This window comes from Eublepharis macularius, chromosome 13 (genome assembly GCF_028583425.1).
Source record: "Eublepharis macularius isolate TG4126 chromosome 13, MPM_Emac_v1.0, whole genome shotgun sequence".
NCBI classification, from domain to species: Eukaryota; Metazoa; Chordata; class Lepidosauria; order Squamata; family Eublepharidae; genus Eublepharis; species Eublepharis macularius.
The window spans coordinates 34474580-34501945 of NC_072802.1; the positions used below are offsets into that span (position 1 = coordinate 34474580).

Here is a 27366-nt window from a genome sequence, read left to right on the forward strand (position 1 = left end):
CCTGATGGGCCTCTGGAGACCAGGAGCAAGCAAAGCCAAGCCCCAGCAACTTTGCTAATGCTTTTGGCAGCTTGGCTTGAATCCTTCAGCAGCAATGATGACCAGTGTCAGCTCACCAACTGGTTCTTCCCACACTGCCACCAGTTTGTAGGAGGAAACAATGGGTGAGCTAATGCCCATTGCTGATGTTCCTGAGTTGAGTGGCCCCGAAGCCCTAGTTTATAGAGCCACAAGGCTTGCTCAAGTTGGCTTGCTCCAAGCCCATTTTCTCTTCCCATGCTGCCCTGGTCAGAAGTTGTGCAGGTCTAAGCTGGGTACTAACTGGGACTGTGTCTGAATATTCTCTGCTTTAGGTATTTATTTCCAAGAGATCTTGGGCTGCCAGTCTCCAAGTCGAGCCTGGAGGTCTCCCAGAATTAAAACTGATCTCCAGCCAACAGAGATCAGTTCATCTGGAGAAAATGGCTTTCTGGAGGGTGATCTATATGGCATTATATCATACTGAGATGTATCCCTGCCCCCAAACCCCACCCTTCCTAGACTCCATCCCCCAAATCTCTAGGAATTCCCTAACCCAGAATTAGCAGCCCTAAAGGGATCACATTTGATGCAGCCAAAGAAAATGATGAAAAAAACCTCTGACTGTGATGTTTTGCTGCTGTTCTGTGCTCTATTATTGAACCAGATGCTTTGCATCAGTTTCATTGTCAGTTCATGTCACTGGCCAGGGAATTGGAGTGGCTGAAGTAACTCTCCTTGTTTTATCTACGAGCATCCATGATATCGTCAGGTCAAATGTTGCACTGTGATTTAGCTGACTGTGGATAGCCTCTATCAATAGGCTTAATGTGGGAAAATGAGGCCTGGGACTTTAACAGCAAGGGAAAAGAAAAACAGTGCTGATAATAACAAAATCTGAACAATGTATATTAGCAACATGTGCTGAAAAAACACCCCAAATGTGAAAGATGCTTTCTGATTCACACCCAAAATAGTAGTGAATAGTTTTAGCTCAGCTCTGTTATGGTGTCACACTCTTAGTCATTCTACTACACCTGCTATCATTGATATGGAAATTCAGATATAACTGCAATCACACAAGACATAAATACATGCATATACACAAGCTATTATCTCTTTTTGTCCTTCAACTATCTTTTAAACTTTTCATGGCCAAACCCATTTTTAAGGAAATAGGCATCTGGGGTTTTTTGCTCTGAAAAATAGCCACTCTTAGTTTTCTGTGTTATGAATTAGATCAATGCGCAAAGCAGTATTTATGGAGAATTTAAGGTGCAACCAAACTCTTCAATAAATCCAACAATTTTTAATGTGACCTAATTGCAGGCAGCCTTTGTTTTTCTTAAAAAGCCTTTTTCTCTCATTCTTGTATAAAATGACAAAGGTCAAAAACAGACCCATCAAACTGAGACAGAAACTGAATGCAGGAGCTGCTATACTCTTGTTTTCATTCTTGCTCTGTTTTTTGCGACCTCCTAATGCTAGAAATGTAGAATGAGATTGCCAAGAGAATAAGATTGGTGGGGGGGGGGAACTGTGAATACTCCAAATTACATTAATTTCATCGTTGTTTTGCTTTGACAACCAATGATTTAATCTCAAGAAGAGAGAGACTGATGATTATTTAATGGATCTCTTATTCAGAAATTCTGACCTATAGCATTTATTTTATTTTGGGGCTATTGCGTAGTCCTTGAACAATAAACACATTACTGTAAATTCATTTTTCTTTGTTTGAGTGATGGAATAGCAGAAGTCAGGAGGATTCTTCCCAGGGCCTTAGTGGGTGGAACAATATGGAAAATGCTTCCAGATGCAGACCAGAACAACTCACTGCTTCTCTATCTGTTGTTGCAACATCCCTGTACAAATTAAACCTACATTTCCTGGTCCCTCAAGCCTGAACTAAGCTTATAACTTGGAAGTTAAATGTCTGCTGATATTTTTATCTTCTGCTGGTATTTACTGTGTTGTTGCTTTTATAATTGTTATTGTTTTTCTGGCTAGGATTTAGTTTCCACTACTGCCATATTTGTTTTTTTTTATTATTTAATATTTGTTTTTATTTTCAATTCATAAGGGGTTACAGAAGGGGGGAAAGGGGAAGGAAAATTAAACCAAATATATAACTTTGTACTACAAAGAATATAAAAATACAAAGTTTATAACCATAAGTTTTCCCAATATTAGAACAGGAATTAATTATTAACCTTAGCTATCATATATTTTCCAGTTGTGCTACACAAGCATAGTTTAAGCATATTCCTGCTTATTTTTAATAATACTAGTAATTGGGAAAAAGAAAGACCTCCTTATTCCATTGTTGCTCCTTGCTATTACTTTTTAGTTATTACACTACTGCCATATTTGATGAGTCTTGTAATTTGGAAAGTTTCACCTGGCTGTATCCTCATGTCTTCCCCATCCAGAAAAGTTGTACTTAAATCATCTGCCCTCCCCCTCAAATATCCTGACTTGGATAGCCCAGGAGAGCCTGATCTCTTCAGATCTCAGAAGCTAAGCAGGGTTGGCCTTGGTTAGTAATTGGATGGGAGATCTCCGACAAAGGCTAGGGTTGCAGAGGCAGGCAATGGCAAACCACCTCTGTTAGTCTCTTGCCATGAAAACCCCACCAGAAGTTGCCATAAGTCAACTATGACTTGAGAGCAGGATTTCATTTCATTTCCCCCTTGAATATTGGCCTGCATCTAATAGCACCTGCTTACATTGCTATAACAGGATGAGAGGGGATTGTTACTCTTCCTTATACCCCTCTTGCTGCTTCTTGGCCCTCTTTTTATCTGAGTGATTCCCAAATTATTGTTGGCTGTTCCCAAACCATCTTCCTGTGGAACTTTCCCTGTCATCTTAACTTGCCTGTGGGTGATCTCAGGTCCTGGATCACACTCTTTCATGATGTTAGGCATCTTCTGTGAGGGAATTTGACATTATAAAATTCTACAATGATGTCTGCAGTTGCAGAATCCTTGAGATACCAATTCATACTTCCACATCTCTCCAATGCAATTTGCAAGTCATTGTGTTTTCAATCTCTGCCAACACATTTTACAACTTTGTCCCTATACTGAACATCTTCTTTTAATAATGTGCTGTTGCTCCCCTATTAAATTTTATTTGGACTGCCTGATAGTTATTAGGTGGATAGCTAAGGAATCCTTAAAGAGTTTGAAATCTAAGCATTGGTCTTTCACTACTTTGCTTTAAAGCTTTTAGTGCTAAAGATCTGGTTCCATTTCAGGCAGAATATTTAAAAAAGAGGCAGGAGAAAGTCTGCAAGACTTCAGAAGCAGCAAGATTTTTTAGGAACCAGACTTCCCAGAGAGAGGAGGACCTGAATACAGCCTTTAGAGGAGAGATCCTGTTCCATTCCTCCTCCCCCTTCCTTCCTTCCAGACGGAGAGTATTTGACATGTGCCAAGATACCTGGAAATCATTGCCTCTGACTAGAGCACCCTTACTGTATTGTGCTGCGATGCAGCTGAGGGCACTGAGCTGGGAAAGGAAAAAAGTAGAGCTTAATGGAATGAGAGCTGACAGTGGTCAGATCCCACATAGCAGCACATATGGGCAGAGGGGAACCCGGCTTCCTGCCCTCTCCAGCAGCCCAATGGGCAATAGCCAAACTAGATTCCATGCGTATTAATGGCTACTGGATGCTTGGATTTCTGAACACCTGGCTGAAGTTGATAAAAAGGAAGCATTCTTTATCTATGCAAGCCTTGATATATTAGTAACTTCCTAAATGAGTGGCTGTGAAGATTATGCTAAGTGAAATGTGCTTAGCTATAAGATCCTAGGAGAAATTGGTGGTTCATTACATTACTGATTATGGCCATCATAACAGAGACAGGTTTAACTTGACTTAGATTAGATGTTTGGTGTCCCTCTTCATGTATAATGCAGTTGGATTTCTAATATAGTTTCTGATGAAAGTGAAAGCTGAAACATCTAATTAATGCATCACTGGTTAGTGCCCCCCCCCCCCCGCCCTTCATTGATCTATGCACACACACACTTCAAGGTTCCATCAACTCATTGATAATATTTTTTTAAAAACTCATCTCTATGTCAAGTCTAATCCTCCAAATAAATGATGATGGGAACTTCCCTGTCCTTACAGCTTTTTATTGCTTACATGGGCCAGATGTTAAATATCTTTAGCCAGGAGTGAAATCTGCAAGGAAAGTGGATTATTTCAGATTCCATGCATTATTCTGCACTGCCCATATTTATATGTACACTGTAGACTGAATCAACATATGCTGCCCAATAGGGTGAAAAGTGGAAAATTCACAAGGACTTGAAGGGGGCATCTCATTTTCTCACCACCATGAGATGGTGCCCCCCATAGCCTCTTTACCTGCTCCCCATCTTCACCTATGTTTTAAAAATTTATTTCAATTATATACTGTCTTTCTCGAGAATGGCAACTCAAAGCATCATTCTTCTTGCTGCCTCACAACATCCCTGAGAGGTAGGATAGGCTGAAAGTGTGTGACTGGATCAAAGTTACTCAGGGATGTTCCACAGCAGAATGGTCATTTAAACCTGGGTTTCCCAGATCCTACTCTGAAATTCTAACCACTACACTACACTGACTTTGGAGGCAGCTCTTGTTGAACAGTAGCAAGCAGCCAGGCCTGGGCAAGTCATGTGGCATCAAGTTGCCCAGTGGTTGCTTCTGGGCCTGGCCTCAATGAGTCCTCCCTCAAAGGCCAAAACATGCCTGGAAAGGTTCCTGCCCCTCCCATTGCCTTTTCCAAACAGAAACCAAGCCTGGAATACTGGCTAAACTGTTACAGGTGCATAGCAACAGACACTGAGGGACTCTGGTTGAAGCTACAGGTGCTCTTTTTAACATTTAGGTTTTTTTAAACCCCAAATGTAATTTTTTTTAAAAAAAATCTCAGATTTTTCTGCAAATGGGGGCATTTTTCAAGTACGTAGTAAGGTCTGGCTTGTCCATTCATGGCCCCAGTCTCCAGATTTTAGTATCCACAGCTCAGGGCAACTTGGCTATTATTATATAAGATCCTCAACAACTTCAGAGATGCCCTGCTCAGAAAAAAAATCTGTAAAATTTTAAGGACAATCAGCAAGATTAGTATATTTCGCAAGATACTCTGTGCATGCCACTGAATTTAATCCAAAATAAAACTTGAGGTGCTTCTGAGTTTCCTTTTCAAGTGAAAGATCTATATGAATTGTCTGGAATATGAGAATCACAGCCCTCACTGGACGGCATCCTTGCATCATCAGTAATTAGCAACACAACTCTTTCTCCTCCTCCCCCTTTTTGTTTGAGGGCAGCATGGATCAGTCCCAGTAGATGCTAACAGACTGACCTGATTTTTGAGGTGGAGAAATGGAGTACAGTGAATGAAAAGCTTCCTCAGTATTGGTGAATGATTTTTCTATTACTCAGTAATAAATGCATTTGAACTATTTGCAATTCAACTTATTTCCACAAAAGCAGCAAAAATGGAAATAATATTTGTTATGAAAGCCTTACTTTATTTTGATTGTGTTTTGAAAACTTTCCAGCCGTTTTAAAGCTATGTGTTACACACACACACACCAGTTCCAGAAATGGATTCACACTGTGACTTTTATGTTCATTTCACTAGGCATGTCATGAGAATGAGTTATTAGAATGTGAATGGCTCATATACTCCGTAAATTACAGGATAGTAACATTCTGCTGTGATATTTTGACCTTTTCAACATTCTGCAATTTGCAGGGTATGCCATTCAGCATTTACCCTTGTTTACAGCTTTGCTAAATGGGTGAGAACAAGTGGAAGAATGAGGCAGCCAATCAAAATATACAGTATTGATAAAGGTCAGGACTGTGCATCATGCTATTTTCTCTCACTGTTGACTATCAGAGATTAACATAGCCAGCCTAAGAACACTTTCCTGGGAGTAAGCCCTGTTGCATAGGCCCAAAGAGCATTCTAAGAAGACCTGCTTATAAGGTTGCCAGGTCCCCCTGTATTCCCAGTGGGAAGTGGGGCCCCCAGCACCCACCTTTTGGTTTTCTCCTTCCAGGAAGTGCCGTCATCGCACAGGCTGTGGCTGCCCCGGGTGCACTCCCACGCTCCATGGGGGGGGCCCAATTTGGGCCTGATTTGGACTGGATCAGGCCCAAATTAGCCTGGAACGGGCTGCTATAGTGTGGGGGAGCACTCCCCCGCCCAACAGCGGCCCTATCCGGGCCATTTTGGACCAGGATCATGCTGAATTGGAGCTGGATTGGGCCCAAATCAGCCTGGAACAGGCTGCTTCCGGGTGAGGGAGCACTCCCCCACATGGCAGCGGCCCAATCCGGGCCGTTTTGGGTCCAAATTGGGCCGAATCATTCGGTTTCGTTTTCTCAGCCATGTCGGACGCTCCTCTTCGCTGGCTCGAGAGGAAGCGGCCGAGCACCCTGTCCGGGCGGCTGATCTGTGAAGATTAGCCCCCAAAACTCCCAGTGAGGGAGGCTGGGTCCGGGACGCTGCGGGAAGAGCCCCCCGGAATCAATGCGGGGGGTTAATTACCCGTTTGTCCCTACGGAGGCCGGCGGACATGCGCGGCGCCTCGAGTGCTGCCGGGCCATGAGAAACGGCAAAGAGCAGAACTAGGCGAGAGCCTACAAGTAAGCGATTTCCTTCTGTTATTACAAGCGTACATGAAGGAGAGGTGAGATCTGAAGCTAAGAAGGCTCACTCTTCCCCTTTGCTGAGTTTCAAAATTTGGGTGGCGGGCCCCCCCCCAAAAATGGCAACAAAAAAACAAAGTCCTGCCCTTGGCAAGTCAGTTTCGGCTGCCTTAAAGGGAGAATCGCTGGAGGAAATAGTACGGAGGGCGGTTGGTGAAGCTATAAAACCCTTTGTTGACAAGCTGAATGAAACAGATCAAAGGGTGGGCTTAATTGAGAGCGAAGTGAAAACCATCAAGGAAGCAGCGGGGGGGGCAGAGAAGTCTGCTCGGGAAAGTGCGTCACTCGTGAAGGCTACAAATAAAGAGCTTAAACTGGTGGAGAATCAGTTGATCGGGCTACAAGTGGAACGAACACAGACAATCTTGCGCCTCCAGAATGTGAAAGAGGAGGAAAACGAGGATTTACGGGGTCTTGTCTCGGAACTATTGGCGACACCCGCGAGGGCAACTAAAGAAGAAGTAAAAAGCGCCATTTTGGAAGCCCATCGGGCTACTTCAAAATATGCAATGAAGTGTCAGTTGCCGCGCGAGATCATCATAGATTTTTCATCTAAGAGGATCCGGGACACTATCCTATACAATTCATACAATGCGGATTTGGACTTCTTGGGCAACAAAATTAAGATATTGAAAGACGTCCCATTTCTAGTTCGGAAAAGACGTTTTAAGTATAAAAAGTTCGCAGCTCTTCTGAGAGAACGTGGAATAAAGTACAAATGGTTATTCCCGGAAGGAATCTGGTTCAGCCATTAAGATCAAGCCTTTAAGATATTATCAGAAGATCAACTAAGGGATTTTGAGGACAGGAACCCAGAATTCCAGTGCACCAAGCAAGACGAAAAGGAGAAGTCTGAGGGGGAGGGGGAGGAAACGAGCACTGCGGTTGCAGTTGCTCAGAGAGAACTGCGTCCGGGACCCAGGAGGGGAAGAAAAATTAACTTGAAATTAAATTGTAATTTGCATTTAGTAAGGTCAACCACTCCATCAATATAATATAAAGCTTTAACTTTTGAATAATGACAGTATGAAGGGAAAACAGAAATGTAGTGTTTAGTGTTTGTAGGGCACCTTCCCCTTTTTTCCGCCCTTCCCTCTCTCTCTCTTTTTTCTCTCTTTTTTCCCATCCCTTGTGTTATTGTAGTCTTTTGTAGTTACTGTTTTGTAGGGTATGTATGTATGTAGTAGTTGTATGTTAGATATTGAAAAATAAAAAATTTTTAAAAAAAACAAATTGGGCCGAATCAGGCCCAAAACAGCCCAGATCAGGCCCAAATCATCTGGGAACAGGCTGCTTCAGCATGGGGGAAGCACTCCTCTGCACTGCAGCAGCCCAATCCGGGCTAATCTGCTCCCAATCTAGGCTGTTTCTGGCTCGCGGGAGCATGCCACACTGCCCAGAAGCGCACCCATGAGGCCTATGCCTCCCCCGCCAGTTAGGTAAGCAGGAGTGGAGGGTGGGAGTGGGGGATCCCCCACCCCAAGTGGGGGAATGGCAACCCTACCTGCTTAGGATCACTCTCTAAACCCCAAGATTATTATAATAAGTTTGGGGAGGGGAGTTATAAGAGACAAAAAAGGGAATTCCTAATTGTTTAATGGGGATAACTATGGAGAGGTGGAAGTATTCATCATGGCTAATGTAAGGCTGTTTCCACACAGCCACTCTTTCCCACTCTGATTTCAGTTATTGTGTGTGTTTTGCTGAGTTGCTCTGAAAACTCAGCATCCATGTACACTCCCCTAAATTACCTTGTGCTTTATGGTCGCAAGCAGCCTCAGCTGCTCCTAGAAAAAGCAGTTTTGTTGCGTCATGGGCTAGGTGGGATGCAGGCACCAGGTGGGTGCTGGGGCCACCAGGTGTTAGGCAGTCCACAGTCAGATACAGGTTCATCAGTCCAGAACACGGTGGTCAGGAGGCAAGCCAAGGTCAGCAGCCAGGAGTCCAGTTCACAAGGGAGCAGGCAAAGAGAAGGTCCAGAAACGTAGCCAAGGTCAGAATCCAAACCAGCCAGCAGATGCACAGGCAGGGGAAGAGCAAGGACTTAGGGCCAAGCTACAAGTGACGAATGACACTTGAACAGCAAGTGTATTTCTCCCTGTTCACTTGCCCTCCACTCAATCCACTTGCCGTTCAAGTGTCATTCGTCATGTGTAGCTTGGCCCTAAGGCAAGAACAGAAGCTTCCAGGCACGAGGCTCAGGTCAGTCACAGGGCGTGGCGAGCGAAGTCTGCCTTTATTGTTGCTCTAACGAGGTGCAAGTATTGCTTCTCCCTCATTCTCTGAGAGCCTCACCCTGTGTTGTGCTAACAGATGAGTACTTCTCCTTCTCTGCTTCCTTTTCTCAGCTGGCCCAGACGTTCAGGTTTCTCCCTTACTCTGTGGGAGTCTTCATCTCCAACAGCCTCCACAGAGGTTCCTGGCTGCTCCTCCCGGGTTTACTCTGGAGTTATAGCTGTCATGGCTGGCTCTAGAGTCAACCCTGTGGGTGCTTCCAGCTCCTCATCCTCTGAGGAGGACTACGGGGCAAGAGGTAAGGTGGCAGGTCGAGGCTGACAAATGACAGGTTTGGAGGGTAGGTTGGGCACTTTCATCAGCATCGCCCACTTCCCTTTCAAATGTTTTTAAGCTCTGCATATGCATGATTGCATGCTGAGAGCTTGGGGGAGAAGCCAGGTGATGATAGGAGGTTTCCTTGGAACGCTTTTAGCATTCACATGCCCAGGAATGAAGAAAAAGGCACTCTGTCAAGCCACACCAAAAGGAAAGATTAGATAAAGTGTGTTATCAGAAGAAACACCTAAAAATGGTAGGTAAATGCCCTGCACCCGTTTTGCTAATGAAGACATGTGAAGGGGAAAAGCTGCCAGTGTTCTGTGAGTATGCCATCCCTTTAAGGACGCGTGGAAGCAGCTTAAATTAAAATCTCAAAGCTATTGTTATTTTTTGGTTACTTTAAGAATAAAAGTCACCACCAGAATCTCAGGATGCTTTTAAAATTGTGATCCCATACATACATACAACGCCAGACCACCACCCCAGCCTCCACTCAGCTGACCTGGGGGAAATAAATGGAGAACTTACCCAGTTGTTGTGGGCCCTTTCAGGCAATGCCATTACGTCACCTTCAATGTGATGATACTCCTGTACTCCTAGAAGTGACATCATCATGTCACCAGATGAAGCCCTGGAAAACTGTAGAATTTTTGCCCAAATACCAGAGTGGTTCTGGTGTGGCTGTGATATGATGACGTCACTACTGGAAGCAGTCTCTCCCTCATCACCCACCGTCTCCCACCACCACCCAACAGTTGCCAGAGGCAACCAGGCAATCCTGTACAGGTGGTGAAACTAACAGGTTGAGCTGTCACATCCTGGAGGTTGCCAAACTTCAGGTGAGGCCTGGAGTTCTCCAAGAATTACAGCTGATCTCCAGACTTTCCCTGCTGGAAATGGCAGTTTCAGAGGGTAGACTCTGTGGCATGACATCCCCACTGAATTCCCTCCCCTTCCCAATCTCTGTGCTCCCCTAGCACCACCCTCAAATCTCCAGAGATTCCCCAAGCTGTAGTCATCTGGGGATAATTTGATTGTCTGTATCAGCGTGCCAAGCGCTCGGGATTTTTTATTTTTACCATGGATCAACTGCAGATGTCTAACCGTGTGTGATAAAATGGGAATCTTGATGGAATTATGAAGTCAATGCAATAAATGTCTATATCTTGTTTAGTTTTTTTGGGGGGGGAGGTTTACGAATCATCCAGGGCTGCTGAGATGGGGAGATTAGGGGGACACAATTCCTGTGGCGGGGGGCTGATTTTCTGAGCGCCTGGGAAAGGTGCCACTAGTATGTAGCTATAAATTCAGTAGATCCTTTGAGGAGAAGAGAAAGGAGAAATGTGACCTTCGAACAGTAGCTGTAGCTCAGCCTTCTGTATCTCATAGGGTGGTTGAGAGGATCAGGCACTCTGAGCACCTTGGAAGAGGAATGCAATAAATGGAGGAAATGTATGTTCCATACTGCCCTTAAATGCACTCAAGTTTTTCAGGGAAAGGGTCCGTGATTTCCACTAATTCCTCCTCCTGCTGCTGCCCAATAAGTCCCTGATTTTTTCCCCTGGAACATCACAAGGGGAAAACTAGGGGTTTGCACTGTTTGGGTTGTAATGGAAAGAGGAAGCTCACACATCACATGTCTGTCCATAAAATGCAAAATACAGGGTCCTGCAGCCTCAGTGTGCCTTGGAGGCATACAAGAAAGGGAGGTTTCACCCTTCAAACTCCTCTTAGCTTTGCTTTTTGAAACAAGCTCCCTGCCTTATTATTAGCGTTGTAACAGAGAAAAGATGGGTCGTAAGATATGTTATCTTCTACTGCCTAAATTTGTCTGTTTCCCTGTTCCCTTTCAGTCCCTGTTTCCATTGGGGTGGTAGCTGCAGACTGTCTTGAACACAGTGTCAGAAAGGCAGAATATGAACGAATCCACTCAATAACTAACCTCCCACCCCTGCACAGTCTGCAATTTACATTTCACGAATCAACAAGAAGGCAAGATGTTCCTCTTCTCTGAGCTCTTTGTCATACTCTGCGGTTATGCATGGGTGACCAAGAAATGTAATCTGTAGTGGGGCAATGAAAACAGGGAAAAGCTTTGATTCTCAATGGATCACTTTCAATGTTACAGGAGGAAGTAACAAGTTGTAATCTGGAATGCTGTTAAGGGGGGAGAGCAAAAGTTTCCCAGACTCTCAGGTCTCTAGGGAGTAGGGATCCCAGGTCCACCGGTGGGGGCAGGGGAAACTCTGCTCCCACCCTTCACCCCCTGCACCACTCACCTGGCCGATGGGAGGGAAGGGCAGGGGAACAGGCCCCCAGGCATGCTCCCAGGGCAGTGCAATGATATAGCTCCCGGGAGTGACATCATTACTCCACCCTGAGAGCATTCCTGCACTTTGCAGCAAGCTGATTTGGGCCCCAAATGGGCTCAGTCAAGGAAGCAAAGCAAAGGTGAATGCCAGTCCCCCCACCCCACCCCCGCGCACACACACACACCAGGAGGGTAAGGGAAGCTGGCAACCCTACTAGGGAGCAAGGTTAGCCCCAACCAAACTGGTATCCCTAAGTGTATCCCTTTACATTTTTCTGTGTAAGTTGCTGTTCACTTCTGGGGGGAAAATTTAAGCACTGTATGTGGTGGTCCACTGTTCCATTGGGCACAAATCTGTACTTCCCCTTATCCCTTGAGAAGTCCATGGAAGACCGTAATGCACCTGTGTGTGAGTTCTTAGAAACTGTAGTTCTCAATGAATCCCTGCAACATATAGGCTCCTCTGTTTTGCTTCTCCCCTCTCCCTATTGCAGTGGCAGGCATTTAACTGCATGTAAATAAATATCAGTTTGACTTTAGCAGAGCTCCCGTCTAATAGTGGAATGTGAGAGACTCCAATTATGTGGCTTGCAAATGGTGCTACATGCTTTACTGCTCAAGCTTCACCCGATTTGCTGCTAACTCAACGCATTTGCCATCCTTCACTGCCCAAGCTGAATAGTTTATGGGTACAAAATTTACATACATTACAGCCATCCATGATTAAGCTACAAATTATAGTTCACTGATCCAGAGACAATGACTAGGGCTGGGTGAATAATTAATTAACAACAGGTAATTTATTTAGTGCATTTCATTCTCTCTCTTTATGTTCACAAACTGGACGTAGGCAAAGCGAGATTTCCTGTACTGAATTTCAATAATTTTGAAAAGTAACTCCATGCCTCTCTGTCATCCCTTGACTGTTCCTTCCAAATATTCAGTATGCATAATCTAGAAATGTGATGGTTTGATGAGAACTTTTAGCCGACACTCGGCTCCATCTCTCTTTCTTGATTGATGGGTGTGAGCTTGTAAAAAAAAAGATGTACATTTAAATTAGGTGTTTTTGTGAACTTCTAAATCAGTCTTGGACTTTGTCAGTACCAGATGGAAGACCCCCTTGGCAGGCCTTGTGCCTGAGTTTGAACAGAAGCAAGAATATAATGTTTTTTAGAATTTATAAACGGCTTTTCCCAAGTTCCTTAATACATAACTAGTTAAGTCAAATAGCCCCATAGTATGCTTGTGGATGTGGATGTGAGGTAGAGAATACCTAAGGCACTCGGGTCAGATTTGAGTCAGTCATATAGTGGCTCACTGTTCATTCTTTTAACCCTTAACTGAATCTACTGACGAATCAAGACATTACTAATGGCAGCAATGGTAAAGGGCAGCAGCAACAGCTCTATAGACAAAGTAGCAGGATGTGGCCAGGGCAATGTTCCTCTCCCCTGTCTTCTGTAGTACATGTCTGTACTTTAGTTCATACTCACTATGGAGGCATTTAAACATTATTCCTAATACAAAGATCTGCTTACAAAATATACATCCAGGAAACGTCAAAATGATATATACTGAGGTTTTTGTTCCCTACTAAGGCCGCTTCCACGTGTTCCAATTTTTTCAGATTTTCCCTGACCCAAAGCTGTTTCTTCCGGATCTGCTTCAAGAACTCTTTTGCATGCATCATCCTCATGTGTGTTTTGTAGATGTTTGTCACACAAAAAAGGCCCCAAAACAGAAAACACGTTCTTTATCTGCTCCTCGTCACAAATGACGGTGCATTCCTGCCCAGCTTTTCTTCTTCTTTTTTTAGTGCATTGCGCTATGCCATTGTCCTGTCTTTCAGCTTCTGTAGAAATTGCACATGCATAGAGTACTTCATTCTCTACCGTTGGTTTCCTGCTCAACGTCTTAAATGGAAAAGTGTTTCATAAATATGTGAACAGTAGAATACTGCAATCGCGTGATTCCATATACTATATAAAAGGCAAACCGTGTTCCCTACCCCTCACTTCTTATCCCCATGCAAGCACAATATGCAGGGATAAGAAAGGAGTTGGGGGCAAAATGGTTTGCCTTCCCCGCTGTCTCCTCTAGACTACCAGAGGCCTGGAAGGACTCAGCACAGCAGTGAGGCCCTCCCAAGGTCCTGCAGTGGTGAGGGGCAAGGCTCCCTGCCGTATCCGCAGGGCCGTGGAGGGCTGCACACAAGCCAAGTGGTGGCCAAGGGGCCAGAGGAGGAGGGAGCCCTTGATCTCTTCCCTGTTCCCCCCCCCCCTCGACTGATGCTGCAAGGGGAGGCGTGGAGGGGAAGCACTGCTAGGGCCTGTTGTATTTTCCCGAACAGTGGGCCTTATTGCTAGTTTAAAATAAAAGCAGAAATGGCATTCCGTTCTCAGTGTTGTTCCCATGTTGTTCCAATGTTGTGTGATGTGTAAAAGAGGGGTAATGGTGAGAGGAGGGGTTGGAGATTTATGGAAGGGCTCTTCTGAAGTGCACAAAAGACTGCATGCATTGATTCAGTAGGAAAATCGTGTGGAAAACCTGCATCAAAAATAAAAACAGACCAAAACAGGTCTCACAAAAAATGCTTAAAAACCAGGATCATCATGACCCACCCGTGCATGGGAAATGATGACGTGTGTAATGAGTGACAGCGGAACTACAAGTGACAAAAGGCACAGGTTGGATACTTGTCAGCTTACCTCAAGTTTTGATGGGAAATGTAGGCAGCTTGGTGGAATGTTGGACTAGTGACAGTCTATTGGACAGCAGTCGGAGAGCCAAGCTGCAAGACTAGGATGCCTACATTTCCCATCAAAACTTGAGGGAAGCTGACAAGTGTCCAACCTGTGCCTTTTGTCACTTGTAGTTCTGCTCTGAGATAACCCGCCAGAGTTCTGTTGGCAGACCATTCCATTAAGGATGTGTGGAAGTGGCCTAAGTTTAAATCCCTACTAAGGCATTACATAGGGAATTGCCCCTGCCTTCAAAGGTGAGGCAGGTGGCAACTAGAGACAGAGTATATTCTGTGGTAGCATCTCACCTTTGCAACACCCTCCTCCTTGAAGCTCACCTGGCACCCACTTTACTGTCTTTTAAATGCCAGGCCAAAATATATCTTTTATACTCAAGCTTTTAATTAGAGGGGTTATTGTTCAAGTTTGTTTAATGGCCTCCTAGTCTGAGGTCTGTTTTATGTTTTATGGTATTTATGTCCCTGGGCTTGTTTTAATGCTTTGTTGTTTTTATACTGATAACATATTAGTTTAATTATAAGTTACTTCGAGCAGGACTCTGATGAAACGGCATAGAAATCTCACATACAACTAAATTAATTAAAAGTCATAGCTTCACTAAGGTTATAAGGGGGTGCTTGGAACTCCAGGTAGACTTGGGGGGGATGGGGCGTGGAAAAATTACGTAATCGATGCATCATTTCTTCTGGCTAAAACCAGGAAGTGACATCATCAATGCTCTAGGATTTCACCGATCTCTATGATAAAACCTAGAGCATTGGAGATGTCACTTCTGGGTTTTAACCGGAAGTGCTGTTGACACATCAGTGATGTCCTTCTCTCCTTCCCCTTTTCTCTACCCCCCTTTTCATTAGAGCCCTGGAGGGGAATAGGTGCTTTGGTGGGGAGCAAATGACACTCCTAAAATTTATTCTTCCTGCTGTTGCAGTAGGAGCCCTATTCATGCTGAAAATTAGATATCTGTACATTCCTCTTTAGTACGGGCTGGCTTGTGACCTGCCTTGAGCTGCCAGGCATGTATTCCACCTTCTTTGGGGCCTCAGGGGAGACTGTGCCAGTTCTGAAGGTGGGTGGGTTCACTCAAGGGACTCCTGCTTTACTATTTCCACTGGATCTCTAATGCTGTTGTAGAAAGGACATGGAGACTTCCTCTGGATATCCTGAAGTGCTTAGATCCTCTGGTGTAGTGAGGACAGTGAGGGACTTTTCTCCTTCCCAGGAGTCTTCTTTCCATGATGAGGCTGGGCCAGGTCAGATCCTGGCACCACGTGGCCTTACTTGGCACAGGACTATATGGAGATTGACCAGAGCACCTTCCCAGGCATGCTGTTTTCTTGGGCACAGGAAGGCAAGGAAGAAAAATGTCCTAGCCAAGCTGAATCCACATAATGAATACAGCAGATGCTTGAGAGGGAAAATACCAGATTTTGACCAGATTTGGGGGGCTTGGCTTATCCTCAGTTTCCACCTTGGCTCTTGAGGGTGAGTAATTGTTTGATGCAATAATAAAAGAAAATGATCTGTAACTGTTTCTCCTTTGGTAAGGTGCGTAAAGTATCACTTTCAGGTTATCAAGTGATAACCGCAGATACCATGGATGTATGAACTTCCCTTTGTGGTTCCCAGAATTACCTCCCTCTCCCAAATTACTCCATTTGGCTGCCATTAACTCTTTGTCTAGTGCAACAACTAGAATTAAGCTACGGTATTGTTAATATATAATGGCTATCCCTCTTCTCTCACCCTTTTAAGGAACCTGTTTGTTCTTTTTGATGTCAGAGAGGCATTTGATCAGCCACCTTTTTTTATATTTTCGATTAAATGCTTCCACTTGTCCTTTTTCCCAGAAGACCAAGGAAGAAATCTGATAACCAGCTTCAATCAGCACTACTTTATCTATTCAAATATGTTCGTCATTCTATATGTGATGCAAACAAGAGGTTATATCCCACAGAGGGTTCCTGCAAATGGAAGAGATAGGAGTGATTTTTTTCATCTCTCCTACTGGAGACCTCTGAATTCTCGCTAATACCAGGGCTGTGGATCCTCTGTTTCCCAGGAAAAGCATTTCAGGGGGCTTTGGGGGCTGCAGCAGGAGAAAAAGGGTGGGCCCACTTCATTGACAAATGGTACACTTCATTGACAAAAATGTTTCATGGTGGGATAAAAGATGTTAGAACTTAAGATCAGGGTGTGAAGCATTTGCATTTCTCTCCTCCACTCTTTTTAGTTTTGTTAACATTCAATCGGATGAAGTCTTTTGGAGTACTCAAAACTTGCACACTGTTTTGTGTTACTTTAGTTGGCCTTAATAAAAGCTATTACATGGCTTTGGTTTCGGATTTTCCCCAAGGAACCCTTTTTTTATTGCAGAACATCACATCTTCATTGGCTCGGTGAATGCCTCTTATTTCACGGCAGTGCAGCCCACACAACACCCTAAAATATTCCCCAAACATGATAGTACCTTTTGTTATGAAATGTCGATCTATCATCTTTGGCTTACGCTTAGTCCAAATGTTTGGGAATCTTTAAAAAAACCTGCAAAATCAGAGACATCTGACTTTTTAAGCAGACAATAATGTATGATTATGAGATTAACAAGGGAGCAATATAACAGCTGGCTAAGTCTATCAATTTTTATTTCTTGCCGCTATATTGTTGATTGAAATCACTAGTTTTCAACACGAAAGCTGATTGTGTTGAACTGAATTTAGATCCTGAATCAGATTAGAATGATATATAAGGATAACTGGAAATGGATCTCTCCTTGTAACTTAAACAGCTCAGCAGAAATCTGCTGCTAGTATCAGAAATATTCTAAATCTGCACAACACACCTGTTTCGAGTGAGTGAGTACACCATTTGCTAACTGTTGGTTGACATCTAAGAATCATTGGGCCGGATTCATTGGAACATAATGGAATCCTATTGAAGCAGCAAGCCTTTCTTCCCATCTCCTTTCCACTTCAACCCATGCACCTTCTGAAAAGCCACTCTTCAGAAATCACTCTAGAGGGTCAGGTGGGTCTGCAGGAGAACAGCAAGATTTGAGTTCAGTGGTTCCTTAGAGACCAACAAGATTTTCAGGGTATAAAATTGTGAGAGTCAATGCCCTTTCTTCAGATACGAAGAAGTATATGACAAAGGGAGTTTTGACTATCCAAAGATTATACCCAGCAGCGGCGCCAGGGTTGTTGGCGCCTGCGGCCAGCCAGTGGCCAAGCGCCCATGCACGCACACACACTGGCCCACGTGATGACATCATACACGCGCACATGACTGCACTCGCCCTGCCAGCCCAATTGCTGTGGCGGGTGGCTGGGAAGGCGCGTGGGTGGCCTCCGAGCTCTCCTGCTCAGTTTCCCTGCGCCATTGCAGGCGCCTGCCCGTGGCTGCTGAGACCGGCCAGGGGCGTGTGTGGGCGGTGGCGGCAGCTCGGGGCAGGAGAGCTAGGAGGCTGCAGGTCGGTGGCGTGTGCTCCCGCCCCCCGCGCCTCCTCCAGCACCCCCTCCAGCACCCCGCGCCCTGAGGCCACCGCCTACCTGGCCTCAATGGGCGCCCCAGCCCTGATTATACCCTGAAAATCGTGTTGATCTTTGAGGTGCCACTAAACTCAAATCTTGCTGTTCTAGAGGGTCAGAGGATCCTCTAGGATAGCTAGGGTTGTGGTATGGAGGAGTAAAATTGGAGTGGACATCAGCAAACATTTGGGACGGCCATTTCCACACACGTTGAATAATACACTTTCAGTGCACTTTCACAATCCTTTTGAAATGGATTTTTTGTTCCACACATGGAAAATCAGTTTCAAATGTTCACTAAAGAGTATTGAAAGTGGATTATCCAACGTGTGTGGAAGCAGCCCTCCTCTACATCCATGGAATGGATCCTCCACATGCTTCCTTCTACATACACAAGGGCACAGGCATTGGATGATTTTCTACATGTAAAAGGTAAAGGTAGTCCCCTGTGCAAGCACCATGTCATTACTGACCTATGGGGGGGTACGTCGCATCCCAACGTTTTCTTGGCAGACTTTTTACGGGGTGGTTTGCCATTGCCTTCCCCAGTCATCTACACTTTACCCCCAGAAAACTGGGTACTCATTTTACCGACCTCGGAAGGATGGAAGGCTGAGTCAACCTTGAGCTGGATATCTGAACCTGGCTTCCTCCAGGATCGAACTCAGGTCATGAGCAGAGCTTGGACTGCAGTACTGCAGCTTACCATTCTGCGCCACAGGGCTCTTTCTACATATACAATTGTCTAAATGTCCTATAGTCCCTGTAGCTCATCTTCGGTAGCCCCATCACACATTGCTCATCCTGACTGGATATTATGTCTGTCTGTCTGTCTGTCTGTCTGTCTGTCTGTCTGTCTGTCTGTCTGTCTGTCTGTCTGTCTTATTAGATTTTTAGTCCACCCTCCCCATCAGGTGAGCTCAGGGTGGAGTACAACATTTCAATTTACATAAATAACAGTTAAAAACAGATAAAACATTATACAAATAACATTAAAACAACTTTATACAATAAATACAATACAGCTTCTCTTCAGATGGCGACAATAAAATACTCCATTTCAGGGCCTAGCTCATATATAGGCTGGAGTTGCCAGTCTCCAGGTAGTGGCTGGAGATCTCCTGGAATTACAACTGGTCTCCAGGCCACAGAGATTAGTTCACCTAGAGAAAGTGGCTACTTTGGGGGGTGGACTCTATGGAATTATGCCAAGCCAAGGTCCTTTCCCTCCCCAAACCCCACTTTCTCCAGGTTTCTCCAGGTTTCACCTCCCAGATCTCCAGGAATTTCCCAAGTTAGAGCTGGCAACCCTAATATAGGCTCATATATAGGGTGGTGGACAGATCTTTAGTGTGGCCGGTGGAGACCCAACCTAGCCTCCACCATATGCCTGGCGGAACATCTCTGTCTTACAGGCCCGGCGGAAAGATAAGAAATCCCACCAGGCCCTGATTTCCTCAGGTAGTGAGCTCCACCAGGTCAGTACCAGGACCGAAAAGGCCCTGGCTCTCGTTGAGGCCAGGCAGGCCTCCTTTGGGCCAGGGACCACCAACAGTTGTTTATTTGTTGAATGAAGCATCCTCTGGGGTACATATGAAGAGAGGCGGTCCTGCAGATATGCTGGGCCCAGGCCACATAGGGCTTTATAGGTCAACACCAAAACCTTGACCTGGACCCGGTACTCAACCAGCAACCAATGCAGCTGGCGCAGTATAGGTGTTATATGTTCCCTAATATTAGTTAACACATCTATGTCCATATTGCTTATTCAGTGTTTGACAACTTATGGCCAAGTTCAACTATCTCCATTGAAAAATACTGTGTTCTGGACATCGGGGCTTTTGCACCGGCAGTGAACCAACTATATAGCTTATTCAGTCATGCAGGTTTGTGTGGTGCTCTCTTGGCTATAGATGTTGGAATGATTTGTCAGTATTGTTTACCAGTGCAAATACTGAAGTTTCTTTGTGCTTTGGACAGTTTCCTCTGTTACGCAGGGGAACTATCAGTGACTAGCTGTGCAAACTCTTGAACAAGTTAGCTGGGGATTTAAGAATGGGGATGTACAGCCAGATCCACATTCCACAGAAAACACAGGATATCTTGGTATTTGGATGTGCATCATGATGTCATTAAAATAATAGCATCCATATTTTGATGTAAATCCAGGTGCACATGCAGTTTATAACCACAGTACATAAATGATATCTGAGATGCTCTGTGGAGTTTTGGTCCGTATGAGACCTTGGGCATGTAAAAGTGCAAGTAATGAACTGCATTCACATATTTCTCACCTTTATTTTTTTTTTATAGTAGTCACTGCAGAAAATACCTCCTTCTGTTGATCTGTTGTGTATGAAGTGGTATGAGAATCCATAAAAGCCTCCTGTCTCATTTGTGACTATTATTCTCTCTAAGAACCCCCTTCCACTTTCAGGGCCATTTGCCACAAACATTTTGGCTTTGCATTCATAGTGCACTAGTGGCAAGGAAGGTCATGATGAGCAAGAGATGCAGAACAATGTGAAAAGCACATTCATAAGCACTGTAGCTGAACTGGGGGGAAATTATTGGAATTTTTTTTATTATTATTTTTGAAAAGGCAGGACACTCTGGGGTTTGGGGGGGATGTGTCTCGCACCAAGACACATACATATCAAGCGCCCAGATAGTAAGTGACACGGCACAGGAGGGATTTGGCAAGTGTCATCTCCATTCTCCATGCACTGAGAAAGGATTTTTCATTTCATCCATCATTCACAGCTCGCTGCAGTGCTTCCAAAAGTCACTTAAACTTATCCTGCCTAGGAAACTACAGGATGGAAGGAGGCCAAGAAATCTGTACCGTGTACCCTCTTATCACACTAAGTCTGTTCTGAATGATACAAGCTGGCTTGGAGTCATGATTTTTAGCAGGCTTGATATGCATTGAAGAATACTGTGTTCCAAGTCCAGGCATTTCCCACAGTTCTGTTGCAAATGATGTCTGTTTTTTCTTACAAAAGCCAGCTGCAGCCTTCCATTAAAATAGACTTTTGAAGAACTGACAAGTTGAGGATAAAAATCAATCAATGGATTGATTGGCGGTGGAGGTGAGGAATTGTCTTTGTGAACTCTTGGCATGATCTTGGGTCCTATGCACACAGAACTGATTTTCCCACATCTGTTTGGGCAGGGCCAGATAACTGATTGACAGAGACACCTCGGGACATGCTCATCAAATATAGGGAGATGCAATGTTAGCCAGGAAGCACAGTTTGAAAAAACAGAGCTGGTGGAGATTGCTCCTCAGAGGCTTTGCTAATTTCATCTTCACCTCCCCAAAGGCTCTGTCAATTTTACCTGTCCACTCTAAAACTGTGTGGGATCTCAGTGAGAGGGCAGCAAGGAATGGAAATGGGCTAGAGTTGCCTTCCATAGCTGGGCTTGGATCTGGAGAGGTTATAAGGGCTGAAGTTTCCCTTCTGGCATTTCATAGCCCCTTCATATAGCCCCAGTGTATAGCAAAGCCTTTGCCCTGTCACCAGCTCTGTCTTTTTAAACTACCCTTCCTGGCTACCATTGTATCTTTCGATGTGTGTATCAAGTGTCAGATGTTTCGTGTAGAAAGATTCAGAACCTGGGCCTTTAAAAAAAAACCAGATGTTGTACATAGGAACATTTGCATGCACACATTTATCTCATTAAAACATTTGTATGCTACAAGGCAGTTTCAAACAAGAATAAAATACAATAAATAACACATGACACAGGGATAAGATGGTATCCTTGGAGTAAGTCCCCTTGCAAGATGCCTTTCTGCACGTTATGTCAACAGTGGAGCTTGTTCAGTGGCAACTAATGGCTATAAATACAGAAATGCCATGGTCCATGTGGAATGCATATAACGTTCCTGAAGGTTGTGGGTTGGCATCTTATTTATTTATTTAGAACATTTTTGTTTGTTTAAAACATTTATTTGCCGCCTTTCTACCTTGCAGGAACTCAAGGTGGTTTACAATATAAATAAAATAACAATAATAAAAGAAACAATCATAAAACAATCATATTCAGCATGGCTTCAGAGGCTTGTTTCCAAAAGGTGGCCGCACCATTCCTTTATGGGACAAAACCAGAGGTGGTTTTGTGACATATTCTCTGCACAATGTCTTCAAAGAGATGTGATTCACAGATGTTGTAGTCAAGATACTACAGCTGATTGGAGAGAGCTCATAGGAGAAAAGTGCCATGTTTTCATTTGCAGTCACTAGATCTGGTCTGCAATCCAGTTCTAATTTATTTTATTTGTTGCTTTTAAATATTTTGATCCTTTTTGTTCAAAATATCCAAAGCAGCTAACAGGTGAAAATGCTGCTAATGGCATCCCCTATAACATCAATAACAATGAAAACCAATTTAGCAAAAACAGCTGCTAAAACTTAACCATAACTCTGAACATAAAATAGAACAGCAGCAGTAACATAAATCACTCATTAACCACTCAAAAGATTTTTAAAAGGTCTCAACCAGCTGCCTAAAAGACAAAAGGTAAGTGCCAGATGCAGGGGTCATTTCGTAGAAAAAGAGCTGGAGGAACTCATTAGCACAACTCATTAGCATATGCCACACCTCTTGACATCACTGGAAATGTGTAATTAACATAACTCATTTGCATGTTCCACACCCCCTGACATCACCTATCCTGGCTGTTTTGGACCCAATCCTGGCCATTCAGGGCTGAAATTGGGCCCAAAATGGCAAAAAGGGGCTGAAAATGGCCGAAAAGGGACCCAAAATGGTCAGGATCAGGCCGCTGCTAAACAGGAGAGTGATCCACCACCCGTCAGAGGCCCAATTCAGGACAAAATGGGCCCAAAATGGCCGAGAGTCAGGTGGGCAGGGCCACCTGACATGTGACCTCTTTGGGGAACTGCCAGAACTGCATTCCTGCATGTTCCCCCTCGAAATGAGCCCTGGCCAGATGAATGTCTCTGGGATGATGAGTCCATAGCCAAGGTGCTATCACAGATAAGGCCATACCTGTGGCCATGTCCTGACTCTCACCTGTCTGAAGGTAGAAGTGCCTGGAGAGTGGTTTCATCTGAAGATTTCCATTAAGACTTATTTATGGCCCACTAATTGCACAAAATAATTAATACTGCAAGTAGAGAGGTGCATCTTAATTTAAATTGGAAGATGGAACTGGCCAGCCAAGATGCTTGGATGTGATGATGCCATTCTAGATATGCATTTATACCTGCACCAGGTGTGTAGAAGATTGTTTCTGCACATACTTTTGCATCTCAGAAGACATTCGCAGTTATATGATGTTAACCTCGTTGCAATGATATGATCACCACTGTTATCCTTTATATCTTCTTTTTGACTGCTATATCATACACTCCCACTGTCATTGTTGTTAAATCAGGAAAATTCCCTATTGTCTGTTACCAGACCCTGGTAAGTCACTGTTTCTTTTTTTTGCCATTTGGAGAGGTTTTGGGATGCCATTAAATATTTTCTTTGTACAAGTTGCTAGAATTGCCACTCTTTGGGTTTCAGTCCCTTCCTGGGTTGCTAGAAATTAAACCTCTGAGCAAAAGGAAGATACATCTTGATTCTAGCACACATGTATGTGAATGCATGTGCATGAACATCAAATGCCAGTGTACTTTAGTCCCCTCATAACTACCTATCTGAAAATTTATAGATATTTGCTATTTCGCCATTCTGTTACATAGATCCCTGATTCAGAATTCAGTGCAGAATAGGATATTGCTAAATAAATGAATAGCAGGGGAAAGTGACAGGATATGCTTTTTAATTTTTACAACTTGAGATTCCCCACCAAGTCCTTTTGTAAACACATGGTGTAAACATACTCTGGGGTGGGAACTCCCTCCAGAGCAGGACAGGAGCCCTCACAAAAGCAGGAGCAGCCGATATGCGTCCTCAAGTTCAGTGATTGTATTTCAAATAATTGCTGTGTTGAGTCTGATGAATCCTGTTGCAGTATGAAAGGTTACTCCTTAGAGGATTCGTTCTTTTTGATAGGGACCAGATGTCTGGAACGAATCCTCCAGTTTTGCTATTTCATCGTCCTGTAACATGGATCAATCCTTATTGAATTATCTAAGGATCAGTACCGTTGAAGGAGCCAAGGTCACCGGAATGGATATAAACAGAAATAAGGGCCACCTAACCATTTTGCCCCTTTCTTTTTCTATTCCAGCCTTATGATGATCACTCCTCTGATTCTACTGTTCTCAGCTGCCCCAAAGTCTTCTGTTCTTTAAAAAGTCTACCTAACTTCCACTCATTGCTCCCAAGGCCTAGCATCTTCTACCTCACTCTCTTTCTTCAAATCCCTCCACAAAACCAACCTTTATAATGAAGCCTGTCACTTGAACCTGAGTCCCGTTTTCAGCCAGAATGATATGCATGCTGACATGTAGCCCTTATTACAATCACCTTTCCTTCCTTTTAAGAATGTAAGAAGAACATAAGAAGAGCCTTGCTAGATCAGACCAGTAGATTCATCTAGTCCAGCATCCTGAATCACACAGTGGTCCATGATTTATTTTGAAGAGCTAGGACTTCCCTTGATGTTGCCTCCTGGCACTGGGTTTTCAGAGGTCTACTGCCTCTCAATGTGAAAGTTTTCTTCAGTCACAATAGACGAACCTGCCATGAATCTGTCTAATCCCCTTTAAAAGCATTATTTGCCTCTGGCCATCACTATATCCTCTGGTAGTGAATTCCATATTTTAATCACTTGCTGAATAAAGAAGTACTGCCTTTTCTCTGTCCTGAAACTACTGCCCATTAGCTTCATTGGATGCCCTCGAGTTCTAGTATTTTGGGAGAGCGAGAAAAAGATCTCTCCATCGAACCTCTCTGCCCATGTATAATTTTATAGATTGCTATCATGTCCCCTCTTAGTCATCTCTTTTCTAAACTGAAAAATCCTAGACCTTTCAGCCTTTCCTTGTAGGAAAGGTGCTCCAAAATTCTAATTATCTTGGTTGCCCTCTTTTGTACTTTTCCCAGTTCTGCTATGTCCTTTCTGAGATATGGTTACCAGAACTGCATCCAGTATTCCACATGAGGCCACACCATAGATCTATACAAGGGCATTATAATATTGGCCACTTTATTTTCAATCTCTTTCCTAATACTCCCCAACATAGAGTTTGCCTTTTTCACTGCTGTGGCACACTGGGTTGACACTTTCATTGAGCTATCCACTATGACTCCAAGTCTCTTTCCCACTCATTCTCAGCAAGTTCAGAACCTATTAGCATATAGCTGAAGCTGGGACTTTTTGTTCCAGTGTGCATCTCCTTACACTTACCTACACTGTACTTCATTTGCCAAATTGTTGCCCACTCACGCAATTTATAGAGATCCTCCTGGAGCTCTTCACGGTCAGCCTTGGTTGTCACCATTCTGAATAGTTTTGTGTCATCTGTAGAGGGGGGCACTAACCAAAATACGAATTGAAGTTCATCATGAACCGGGCCAATTCATGGTTTGCAAACCAGCGGTTTGTGGGAGCTCATTTTTCATGAACTGTAACGAATTTTAGCCCGGTTCGTTTGGTTTGTATTTCAGTTAGTCACTGCAGATGGCCTGGCTCCAATCAATCAGTTTCCTAGGCAACAGGGGGATGGGCTCTTTGCAGACCTTCTGCTGTCCTGGAAGTGTCGTTTTCACTAATCAAACGAACTGGTTCGTGAACCGGGGCAAGTTTATGAAAGTTCGTGGTTCATGAAACACAATGAACCATGAACCGCACGCTTCAGAATTTTCCCAGTTCATGCAAGCTTGGCCACTCACTGTTTTCCTCAAGTTCCAGTTTCTTTCTGAACAAATTAAATAGCACTGTCCTCAATACCAATCCTTCTGTAACTCCATTGTAACCTCTTACATCTCTCCATTGAGAGAATTGTCCATGTATTTGTACTCTGCTTGCTGTCATTTAACTAATGTTTCATCTGTAAGAAGACCCATCTTCTTATCCCATGACTGATAAGTTTACCCAGGAGTTTTTAGTGAGGAATCTTGTCAAAAGACTTTTGAAAACCCAAGTCTACATAATGATTATTGGGTTATCTACATGCTCATTCACTTTCTCAAAGACCTCCCAAAAAATTGGTGAGACAGGACTTCCTTTTGAGGGATTTTCCCTCACCAGGCTTTGTTCCTCTATGTGCCTTTGATTACAGTTTCAACTAATTTTCCGGTGACAGACGTTAAGTTAACCATCCTGTAATTTCTTGGTTCCTTTCTGGACTCCGTTTTAAATATTGATGTAATGTTCGCCTCTCTCCAATCTTTTGGACAGTGACTAATTTTAGTGATAAGTTACATACAGGGGTTAGTAGATCAACAATCTCACATTTGAGTTCCCTAAATTCTCAGGGGTATGCCATCAAGACCTGGAGACTATTAATTTCCCCAATGGGTCTAAAACTTCATCTCTCAGCACCTCAGTATGACTTAGTGCTTCAGCCGCCCTTTCTGAAAATCATGGCTATGGCATAGGTATGTGCCTCACACTTTTCACAGTGAACAAAGATGCAAAGAATTCATTGAGCCTCTCTGCCATCTCCCCATCTTCCTTTAGCAGTCCTTTTAGAGCCAAGCTAGATGTGTAGGTTTTTAAAGAGTTGGGTCTGGGTTCCCCAGATCCAACTCAGGTTTCCGCAGCCATGCAGCAGTTAAAAAGTAAATGACTGTTAAAAAATAAAGGAAAGTCCAAATGGCCTCAGAATGCCTCCATGGGGGGGGGCCTCCTCCTTTCCCCCTCAAGCTATTTCTCTGTGTCACAATAGCATGGGAGGAGTTTTTCTCCCCTGTTATGCCCCAGGGAAAAAAACTCCCTCCCCTGCTTCCTCCCCCCCGGAGGCATTCTGAGGTCATTTAAGATCTCCTTTATTTTTAACAGCTACTCCCCAAAGCCGCTGTATTGCTGCAGGAAATTTGTGTTGGGTCTGGGGAACAACCATCCCCAAAATTACATATGATTTGTTCTAAGGGTTTTACAATGAGGTGAGAGATGGGGCAAACTGGGTTCTTTGGCCTCAGCCAGATGAAAGAGGGTTACTTGCACCCAGTTTTTCAGACCTGCCACAAACTTTGATACAAATACAATCTCCAGAAGAACATACCTTGCTAAAACTTCCTTGTTTACACCATGAGATGAATTCTTGACCAGAACACCTCTATATTTTCTGATGAGGTTCACAGCGAGCACAGTCATATGCTGAGCAGCTTTGCAGCTGCACAGTAGCTGCTTGGTTGTTGCCATTTATGGTTGCTTTTGCCTCGTTCAATAATGAATTAATCTCATTTTTTAGAGAAAAGGCGTAATCTCTTGGTGTTGACCAACTTCTGTGAAGCCCAGAATTCCTTGCATTTTGTCTGGTCTTTGCTCCTGCATAGTCAGAAGATGCATCTTTTAAATGATCAACTTTTTACAGC

The 27366-nt window shown here is 43.9% G+C and overlaps 1 protein-coding gene across 1 annotated transcript in view; it reads left to right on the forward strand.

Moving 5' to 3' along the window:
- Positions 1-27366, forward strand: part of IL1RAPL2 (interleukin 1 receptor accessory protein like 2) — a 289452-nt gene that overhangs the window by 124561 nt on the left and 137525 nt on the right. The gene's annotated exons all lie outside the window — the stretch shown is intronic.